Here is an 11,681-nt window from a genome sequence, read left to right as displayed (position 1 = left end):
ATAGGGGTACATAGGGATAATGTAGGTGGCGGCAGTGTGCGGTCGGCAGGTTAGGGGTTAAAAAAAAATATTATAGTGGCAGCGATGTGGGGGGACCTCGGTTTAGGGGTACATAGGTAGTTTATGGGTGTTAGTGTACTTTAGAGCACAGTAGTTAAGAGCTTTATAAACCGGCGTTAGCCCATAAAGCTCTTAACTCCTGACTTTTTTCTGCGGCTGGAGTTTTGTCGTTAGAGTTCTAACGCTCACTTCAGCCAAGACTCTAAATACCGGCGTTAGGAAGATCCCATTGAAAAGATAGGATACGCAATTGGCGTAAAGGGATCTGCGGTATGGAAAAGTCACGGCTGGAAAGTGAGCGTTAGACCCTTTCCTGACTGACTCTAAATACCAGCGGGCAGCCAAAACCAGCATTAGGACCCCTTAACGCTGGTTTTGACGGCTAACGCAGAACTCTAAATCTAGGCATCAGTCTGTTTGCCCACCCCACCACATGGTAGTATTATGCATAAACACTGCATAGTATTGTGCACAGCCCTTGCTATAAGTGGCTAAAATAGATAAATGTTCAAACCCTTGGCTGCCAAGGGGTTAAGCATCAGCACACACAATTTTAAAAAAAGTGATCAATACTTACAGTTCAGTCTTCAATACCATATAACAGCAGCTCTGCATCACTGGTGATTCAGTTTAATATTAAAGCGCTCATGCTGTACACATCAGATACCTACAAATTTAGATAATAAAATACCCATTTTTGTTAAAGTCTATAGAAGGAAGAAAAAAAAAAAGTGATAAAAATAGTTATATCATTTGGATAATTATGTTTTAAAAAAAAAAAAAAAGGCAAAGTTATCTAGTAGTGCTAGTTTGCACCTGCAGTGCTTTTTGAGCGCAATGGGTATTCATCTCTACTCCCTTTACATCGATTGACCGTCCGTGTTTCTTTGTCAAACATTTGTTGAAGTTTTAGTGCAAACCTTTTATCTTCCTCCTCTTGGTGCAACCTCTTCTCAGCCTCCCTCAAGAGCAGCTCAAAGCCCTGTGTGCAGCTGTCCTCACACTTTAGTTTTAATCTCTTACGAGAACCATTTTTTTCTAAGTGCTTGGTTTTGCATCTCCTCTTCTGGCCCCTACGCTGAGGAAACACAAGAGTAATATTTTCCCCAGCAATGCCATTTTGCATGGTCTTTGTCTGGGAATGTTTTTTGTGAGGTTGAGTCACTGGTGGCTTCATTGAGGCATCTCCCAAACACTTACATGGAGGTAGTGTCTTTACTTTTGATAACTGCTGGGCTGTGGCTTTGCCAGTATCCATATGTTCTTTAGTAGTGCTGTCCTCAGACATATGACTTGAATCACTGAGGAATTCACTGGCAGATAAATTCATGTTTTTATCATTGTTAGTTTGTAGACCCAGTTCCTTACTGGAAGAAGACTCAAGATCCCCATGCGCAATAACATTGGTACTGCTTACTATCAAGTTGAGATTTAGCTCCTTTTTGGAAGGTAAATTATTGTTCTGGGTGTGAGCATCTTCAACTCCAGTTGATGTTGTCAATGTACCCTTGGACAGAGTCCTCTTCATCTGACGCTCCTGGAAGACTTGCTCCCATTTCTTTAAAATCACTGGGCTTGCCTCATATGTGGTGGGCTTCTGTAGGCTCTTCCTCAGGTTTCTTGGAGTCGACTTTATGATAACAGGACTTAAAACTCTACCATCAGGAAGCCTTTTGGGTGGGGTGCAGGGAGAACAGATGATTGGCTTGAAATGATTCAGTTCTTCAGAAATGCTTTCATTAATCTCTGGACTAATGGATCTTTCAGGCTTATGTAGAGGTGTAAAGGAGGTAAGAGAGTTTACAGAGAGTCACTTCTCAGAAGTTAGCACTGGAGCAGAGAAAGAACGACTGTTCTCTTTAGACAACAGTACACCAAGAATGCCAGTGGATGTAAAACCTCCAGTGTGGACCTTGGCTTTTTCAGCTAGTGGTGTCCTCCTCTTGCTGTGTAAACCACTTTCATTCTACGTATCATTACAGCTTTGACTCCTTTCAATCTTGGAATCAATGTTCCAGGCCAGAGAGGTCAGAGTGTTACAGTTGCCTTTTAAAACAAAAGCTGATCGATGAGAGATCCTACCAAGCAATGGTTCTTCATTCTCTGAATCAGAGAGATGCAGCGAGTGCCCTAAATGGCTGTTTTTCAGAGTCATCAGTCCTTCTCTTCCCAGTGGTTCTTCCATGATCCTTTTTCCCTCCTCTGCATCGTGCTGAAGCTTTTGGTTCAGATCAGAATCTCTCTCTTTTTGTCCCTTTTCATCATTAATCTCTGATGCCTCTGCAGACAGTCCCTTTTCAAACTTGCATTTTAGCCAATCAGTGCTGATTCGACTCCTAAATAACTCCACGGGAGTGAGCACAATGTTATCTATAGGGCACACGTGAACTGAAGCTGTCTAGCTCAGTCCGCAGTGCTCCCGGTCTCCGGGCCCGGGACATGCCGCCACCCGCAGGTCCAGTCACACTGCGTCATGAGCCCTCTCACTGCTCCAGCACAGGCAGGACCAGTGTTAGAGCGGGAACATACAGAGGGCGGAGCAACTCATGTAATTTTAGACATGCATGCAGGTTCTGCGTGTGCACACATCCAGGATGCGATTGCCCAAAAAATAAGGATAACCCCCCCGTCAGAAGAACACATGTGGCAAACCCTATGGCAAAAAGCGGAGTACCCGGTGAGGGCTCGCGAGCTTGAGCCATGGTTATGGGCATACCCAGATCAGGCGGCTGCCAGGTTATTGTGGGAAGAGTTTAGCAATGGGTTTATCATCCCAATATATGCACAAATCAAGGGTTCACGGGTACACCGGAACCTGATTTCTGCTTATCAATACTCCCAGGCAGTCATAGGCAAAATTAAGAAGGAATTGTCTCTACGACGGATGGTAGGCCCCTTTTGTTACCCACCACTAACAAACCTAGTAGTGTCCCCACTTGAGGTAGTACCCAAAAAAGAGGAGGGGAAGTTTTGCCTCATTCAGAACCTTTCCTACCAAAAGGGTAGTTCAATTAATGACACCATAGACCCTCAACTCGTGTCGGTGCGCTATCAGTCCTTTGATAGCGCATTGGGGGTAGTGAGACGGGCAGGAAGGGGGGCTTTATTGGCGAAACTTGATATAGAAGCTGCATTCTGTTTGTTGCCCCTTCATCCATCCATTTTTTCCTTTATGGGTTGTAAGTTCCAAGGCATGTATTATGTGGATCGCTGCCTGCCTATGGGTTGCGCCCTTTCTTTTGCGCTATTTGAAACATTCAGTACTTTCCTGCATTGGGCAGTGTAGCTGCTTCGCTAAGTAAGTGGTTCCCTATGGTGCGATGGCAGTGTCTTGCGGGACTTTACTGCTCATTAACGACAGAGGCACACAGGTGTCCTGCTGGGGGTTGGATTATAGGCTGCAACCTGTATAAAGCTTTGGTAGGCTGAATCCGACAACAAGTCCTAAAATAATGTTATAATTCGAAAAAGCTTCCTCTGCTGTGTATCATTAGGCGTAAATAAATACTTGATGGATCATTTCTGAATGGGTTGTGAGCAGATTTATGCTAGGTCCTTTAGCAGGAAACAGTCTTGCGACCAATCATGGCTGTCGCCCGGAAGTTCCCCCTGTATTACATTTTTATTTAGCAGGTTCCAAAGTTTTGAATGGTTACTTCTTCATAATAATAGGAGTGTGGACATCTTACATTTGTATAAGCAATGGATAAAACCATAACTGTCCACTACATTCAACCAGTTAGCTTGTTATATACTGCAAAATAAATAAGCAAATAAGAAAAAACTAACATAAATAAAGATTACTTAAAATTTGGTGGCCACTTGTGAAAAAAAAAATTCAGCTGACAGCTGTAGTTAAAGAACAACAAGTTTAAAGAGATATAAGAGTGCCAATGCTGAATACATAATTGTAAAGGGCTTTCATTTCTGGGATTAACAAGATACTTTCCCTGGTAACACTATTGTATTGCATTAAGGTCCCATTGCCTCCAGGACTTTCCATTTCCCTCATAACTTCCATATTGTTTTTAACTTGCTATGGACTCCAGTCCACTCTTACACCACAAAAACTTGTCTGGTAGAAACGTTGACAGCAAAAAAACCTTGTCTGCCACATTAGGTTTTAATATAATTTATTGCTCTCAAATTTCATTCTCATATCATTTCTTTGTGGAAATATGCATGGAATAATATGTCTGAGTCAGATATGAGAAACATGCAATGTTAATATCTCACCAGTGTTGACATCTTTAAATAACAGTCTGGTTTTAAGCAGTAATTATAAAATCTGTATTGGCAGTATTCCTAGATAAACACTACAAAGGACATGACTAGGCATTTTACTGCTTTTATTGGGAAATTTAGCCTAGTTGTCATAATAATTCCCTAGGGGGAAATTATTATAAACACCAGCAATACAGCAATCAGTTCAAATGTAACATTCTATTAAAGTAAATGACAACCTAAAGCATTAGTATTTGTACTATATCAGAAAGGAAAACACACATATCAGTAATGTAATGTGGGAAATACAAAAATTATAACTGCACAGGTGAGTAAATATGCAGAAGCTAAAAATAAAGCAACAAGTTAGCTGCACAGTACTTTAGCTGAAAGTTTCTTTAACTTTTTTCACTTTTTTATTTATCAATATACCATACAAGTGAGGGGATTATTAGTGGACTCTTGTCTAACTCCATGTAGACTTTCCCACCACATGTGCAATGCCCACACACTGGCCCATAGTTATCAAGGTCTGTTGGACCTGATCCGACAGTGTGGATCAGGTCCGACAGACTTCGCTGAATACGGCGAGCAATACCCTCGCCGTATTCAGCATTGCACCAGCAGCTCACAAGAGCTGCTGGTACAACGCCGCCCCCTGCAGACTCGCCGCTAATAGGCCGCCAGCAGGGGGGTCTCAATCAACCTGATCGTACTCGATCAGGTTGATTTCCAGCGATATCTGTCCGCCTGCTCAGAGCAGGTGGACAGGTTATGGAGCAGCGGTCTTTGTGACCACTGCTCAGGCTCGCCAGAAACACGGGGCATCAAGCTCCATTCGGAGCTTGATAAATATGCCCCACTGTGTGTACTCTGCACACAATGTTCCCTAAAATAATTGTGCACACATTTGAAGAGGTACAAAATTAGCTATGTGCCTACATCACATTACACAAAATACGTAAAAAGTTAGTCACTCATAATCAACCACACACATTCATATACACACATTCAAACACACTCACAACGCACAAACACACACATAATCATACACATATAAACACACATATACATACACAACCACAACACACACTCAGTAACACACACATAAATATATATATATATATATACACACACACACATACATACACACACACACACACACAAACATTTACATACATACAGCCTGGGCATCCCATAAAAATTAATAAAAATAAATCTCATTTATGAACAAGGTTGTGTGAAGAGTTGAAGGCATTTAGCCAAACAAAAAATACCTTTGAAGAACAAGTGGAGGTCAATAGCAATCTCCTACTCCTTTATGCCTGTTGTTTGGTTAGTAATTGCAACTTAGCCTAGCATTATACCAGGGACTCCTCCTGCTCTCCTTTCTCCCTAAGCACAGTACAATGTGAAATATTGTGGAGGCCACCCTAAACATTTTAAGAAACCCCCAGGAGTCCCAACACCCAGTTTAAGAAGTACTGCTTTAGTTCTCAAAAGCATTCTTTGTTAAATCATATTTATTAGATGCCTATAACTTTTAAACTCATTTCAACATATAGATTGTAAGCTTTTTGAAGCAGGACGAAATTTGTTGACACTTTACAAATAATGGGCTAGATTACAAGTGGAGCACTAATTTATCATGCGCCCGTAAACGGGCAAATTCGCCCGTTTATCGGCACACAATAAATTACCATTACAAGTGGCAGGTTATTGCTACCGCAAGCTCGCAGAAGCAGTTAGCGCTCTGAAACATAACCCCCAATTGCCCCCAAATTTCAGTGTAGTGTTGATAATAAGAAAAAAAAATGTAGCATTTAAAAATATATATAATAATAACTGCACAAAGCAGTTTTTGGGCTTAAAGTTGGCGGACTGTGGTCTATGGAGACTGTGTGTTAAACACATAAATCTATATGTATATAATCTTATACAAATATATATATATATATATATATATATATATATATACATATACATATTTTAATTTGCTGCTCATTGCTGTGTGACTTCACTGCATTAGTTCTCATGCCGTGTCTCACGGCAAGAGAACGAGGCTCCGAGTGCAGCCTATGGAAGCGCTCTCTCATGAGCGCGAAGCTTCCATGCAATGTGAACGCGAGGTTGCATTCACATTGCGCTTTTCTTGTAATACCAGCACACATTTGCGTGCGCTGGTATTAATGAGTGGAGCATAAATATCGCACATGGGTAAGAGATATTTTGCGCTCCATTCGTAATCTGGCTCTTTATGTATAATAATAATGAGCAAATTGCCTGAAATTTGCCAATTTTGTTTTGATTTCTACAATTGTATTTAAATGTAGCATTTTTGTAAGTTCTTAAACATACTCTAATTGTAACATTTTGTATAAAAAGGAAGCTAGTATTTTTTCCCTTTTCTAGTCCTCTGCCTTTATGACAGTTATATAAGGGGTACAGGTTGATTTATAAAATTCCCTTTACTATCCTTACAAAAACATTGATTTCTACAACCTCTGAAGAGTTTACTATTTTTTAGCTAGCGTAAAATCACATATTTTTGCAATTTTTAGACAAAGCTACGACCAAAACTAATGCACCTGTCTAAATTAAAGTGAAAGTTAATCCTAGCATTTCACAAACGCTAGGATTGACTATTGAAACAAATAAAGGGGACTTTCATTCATGAAGTATAAGATCCTTCATGTAGAAATCTCCTTTATTTGTCTCAACCGATCGGCGATTTGAGCTACTAACAAAGCCCACGGCTAAAACATTTTTTTGCTAAGAGGTGACGTTTTCCCCTCTAAGCCAAAAGCAGTGCGGTAAATCTGGCTTGGCACCCATGGGAGATGGATTTACCGCACTGCTATTGGCTAAGAGGTAAAAACGTCACCTCTTAGGAAAAAATTTTTTTGCCGTGGCATTTGTTAGCAGCTCAAATCGCTGATCGGTTGAATCAAATAAAGGAGCTTTCTACATGAAGTATTTTATATTCCATGAATGAAAGTCCCTTTTATTGTTTTAGAAAGTCAATCCTAGCGTTTGTGAAACGCTAGGATTAACTTTCACTTTAAATTTGGCCTGGGGATGGATTGCATATGGTATCCCTAAATAGTGGTTGTATTAGCACTGATGGGAAAAGTAATTGACAATAGTGATGCCGCGAATAGTTCGCCGGCGAATAGTTCCCGGCGAACATAGCATGTTTGCGTTCGCCGCGGACGGCGAACATATGCAATGTTTGATCCGTCCCCTATTCGTCATCATTGAGTAAACTTTGACCCTGTACCTCACAGTCAGAAGACACATTCCAGCCAATCAGCAGCAGACCCTCCCTCCCAGACCCTCCCACCTCCTGGACAGCATCCATTTTAGATTAATTCGGAAGCTGCATTCTTAGTGAGAGGAGGGACAGTGTAGCTGCTGCTGATTTAATAGGGAAATCGATAGCTAGGCTAGTGTAATCAGTGTCCACTACAGTCCTGAAGGACTCATCTGATCTCTGCTGTAAGGACAGCACCCCAAAAAGCCCTTTTTAGGGCTAGAACATCAGTCTGCTTTTTTTTTTTCCTGTGTAATCTAATTGCAGTTGCCTGCCTGCCAGCGTGTGTCAGGCTCACAGCGTATACTGTGCCCACTTGCCCAGTGCCACCACTCATATCTGGTGTAACAGTAGTGTACATTTAAAAAAAAAAAAACACTTTTTTGACTGTGAAATAATAGCAGACAGCTGCCAGTACCCAAGATGGCTGCCAATAAGGCAGATGGGGAGGGTTAGAGAGCTGTTTTGGGGGGGATCAGGGAGGTTGGGGGCTAAGGGGGGATGCTACATCACAGCATATGTAAATATGCTAAAAAAAAAATTTAAAAACCTTTTATTTTAGTACTGGCAGACTTTCTGCCAGTACTTAAGATGGCGGGACAATTGTGGGGTGGGGGAGGGAAGGAAGCTGTTTGGGAGGTATCAGGGGGTCTGATGTGTCAGGTGGGAGGCTGATCTCTACACTAAAGCTAAAATTAACCCTGCAAGCTCCCTACAAACTACCTAATTAACCCCTTCACTGCTAGCCATAATACATGTGTGATGCGCAGCAGCATTTAGCGGCCTTCTAATTACCAGAAAGCAACGCCAAAGTCATATATGTCTGCTATTTCTGAACAAAGGGGATCCCAGAGAAGCATTTACAACCATTTGTGCCATAATTGCACAAGCTGTTTGTAAATAATTTCAGTGAGAAACCTAAAATTGCGGAAAAAATAAAGTTTTTTTTAAATTTGATCACATTTGGCGGTGAAATGGTGGCATGAAATATACCAAAATGGGCCTAAATCAGTACTTTGGGTTATCTACTACACTACACTTAAGCTAAAATTAACTCTACAAGCTCCCTACATGCTCCCTAATTAACCCCTTCACTGCTGGTCATAAAACACGTGTGGTGCGCAGTGGCATTTAGCAGCCTTCTAATTACCAAAAAGCAACGCCAAAGCCATATAAGTCTGCTATTTCTGAACAAAGGGGATCCCAGAGAAGCATTTACAACCATTTATGCCATAATTGCATAAGTTGTTTGTAAATAATTTCTGTGAGAAACATAAAGTTTGTGAAAAAGTGAACAATTTTTTTTTATTTGATCGCATGTGGCGGTGAAATGGTGGCATAAAATATACCAAAATGGGCCTAGATCAATACTTTGGGTTGTCTACTACACTACACTACACTTAAGCTAAAATTAACTCTACAAGCTCCCTACATGCTCCCTAATTAACCCCTTCACTGCTGGGCATAAAACACGTCTGGTGCGCAGTGGCATTTAGCAGCCTTCTAATTACCAAAAAGCAACGCCAAAGCCATATAAGTCTGCTATTTCTGAACAAAGGGGATCCCAGAGAATCATTTACAACCATTTGTGCCATAATTGCATAAGTTGTTTGTAAATAATTTCTGTGAGAAACCTAAAATTTGTGAAAAAGTGAACAATTTTTTTTTTTTATCGCATTGGGCGGCGAAATGGTGGCATGAAATATACCAAAATGGGCCTAGATCAATACTTTGGGTTGTCTACTACACTACACTTAAGCTAAAATTAACTCTACAAGCTCCCTACATGCTCCCTAATTAACCCCTTCACTGTTGGGCATAAAACACGTCTAGTGCGCAGTGGCATTTAGCAGCCTTCTAATTACCAAAAAGCAATGCCAAAGCCATATAAGTCTGCTATTTCTGAACAAAGGGGATCCCAGAGAAGCATTTACAACCATTTATGCCATAATTGCATAAGTTGTTTGTAAATAATTTCTGTAAGAAACCTAAAGTTTGTGAAAAAGTGAACAATTTTTTTTTATTTGATCGCATTTGGCGGTGAAATGGTGGCATGAAATATACCAAAATGGGCCTAGATCAATACTTTGGGTTGTCTACTACACTACACTTAAGCTAAAATTAACTCTACAAGCTGCCTACATGCTCCCTAACTAACCCCTTCACTGCTGGGCATAAAACATGTGTGGTGCGCAGTGGCATTTAGCAGCCTTCTAATTACCAAAAAGCAACGCCAAAGCCATATAAGTATGCTATAATGGCATGTCTGGCACACAGTGTTGGGGCAAGGGTCCATCTGGCCACTGATACCTGGTCTGCAAAGCATGGTCAGGGCAGGTATATCACCTACACTGCGCACTGTGAAGCGGGCGTAACCCTTACACTACCTGATCGATACAACATCATACCTGATGTTTTAATGCACATTATTCCAAACAATTTAGGAATGTTAGGTGATTTATGCCCTTTATGGATTAAAACCAGACTCTGCATCAACTATGAAATTTTCCATGGGAGTTTTGCCATGGATCCCCCTCCGGCATGCCACAGTCCAGGTGTTAGTCCCCTTGAAACAACTTTTCCATCACTATTGTGGCCAGTAAGAGTCCCTGTGGGTTTTAAAATTCGCCTGCCTATTGAAGTCTATGGCGGTTCGCCCGTTCGCAAACTTTTGTGGAAGTTCGCGTTCGCCGTTCGCGAACCAAAATTTTTAGGTTTGCGACATCACTTATTGACAATGGTTTTTGAAAGGTTTTCATATTCCCGATATTACATTTAATTAAAAATTTGCTTCTCACAAGTGTTGTTACAGTAATTGAGATTTCTATGTCTATTTGACATATATTTTAATTGTTAAATCTAGCCTCCTTCAGTCCCTAGCTCATTAATAGAGTATCCTTTCTCTAAACCTCTAAGCAATCCTGGATCTTGCGAAATTGTCATGTGTGGGAAGACTATCTTCCCGCGGTTTAAGATTTACACTTTTTCTTCCTTATCGTTTTTTTTGGATGATTCAGTTATTTATTTGGACCGATTATAATTTCCCTTTTTTAAAGTCTTCTAAAAATCCATAAATGTAAAGCCAATAGAGGAGGTATTAGTTGAGTCAGATTTACAGAAAAACTACAGTAACTCGAAATGTAATTCTCAGGTACTACTTACAAGCAAACTAGAAAACATAGGGGTTCATCCCTCTTTAAAATAAGATGTCACTTGTCCCCAAGGATGTAGGTGATGTGGTGGGGTGTAAATTCCCTTATTTAAAAGAGGCAATCCTCCTTTTTCAAATTATTTGTCCTTTGTCTTTTTAGGGGGTACTGACAACTCTAAAGACGTCCAACAACAATAAACTGGCAGCATTTAATTATGCATTTTATGTTAGTGATTACAGATCCTTGTTTCCCTGAGCTCAATAAACATTGCAGGTTTCCAAATTAATGGACACACTGTTTTTTGTTTAGTTTTTTTAAACATTTTGTAAAATTCTAAATAGAATGGTTTTGAGAGCAAGTAATTTTTTTTTCTATTTTTAATTAATTGATACTATGCTAAGTAAGGATAGATGCATACTAAAATATAAAATACAGAGCATTTACCTTAGAGTGCAGCAATATGCGGATTGCAATGCATATATACATACTAACGTTGTAACATAGTAAATGAGGTTAAAAAACTGGAGTGCATCGAGTTCAACCTATACAAATTTAATATACTTACAAAAAAGCTTCAGTTGAGCTTAAATTAATCCCATTATAAAGGTGACCCATTTAACACAAACAATCATATCCCTGAATTCTGTTTCTAGGGAAAAACATTTTTAAATATATCTAAGGTATTCACTACCTCCTCAGGTATTGAGTCTCACAAATGTATTGCTCTTATGGCAAAAAAATGTTTTCTCTATTGCAGGAGATTAAATCTCCTTAACTCCAGTCTTAAATTGTGTCCTCTTGTCACAAAAATGTTCTCGGAATAAACAGAGCTTTGCCATCTCTGTATATGGGCCTTGGATATATTTATATAAAGTAATCATGTCACCTCCCTACCACATTTTTCGAGAGAAAACAGACCAAGTTTAGCTTAA

General features: G+C 40.1%; 1 pseudogene; it reads right to left on the bottom strand.

The window, feature by feature from the left end:
- Window positions 1-832: 832 nt before the first annotated feature.
- LOC128659252 (E3 ubiquitin-protein ligase RNF169-like) overlaps window positions 833-11,681 on the bottom strand; it is a 55,887-nt pseudogene continuing 45,038 nt past the window's right edge.

The sequence above is a fragment of the Bombina bombina genome, chromosome 1, assembly GCF_027579735.1.
Source record: "Bombina bombina isolate aBomBom1 chromosome 1, aBomBom1.pri, whole genome shotgun sequence".
Lineage (NCBI taxonomy): Eukaryota > Metazoa > Chordata > Amphibia > Anura > Bombinatoridae > Bombina > Bombina bombina.
Note: the sequence above shows the minus strand (reverse complement) of the source record. Positions and strands in the feature narration are given on the sequence as shown.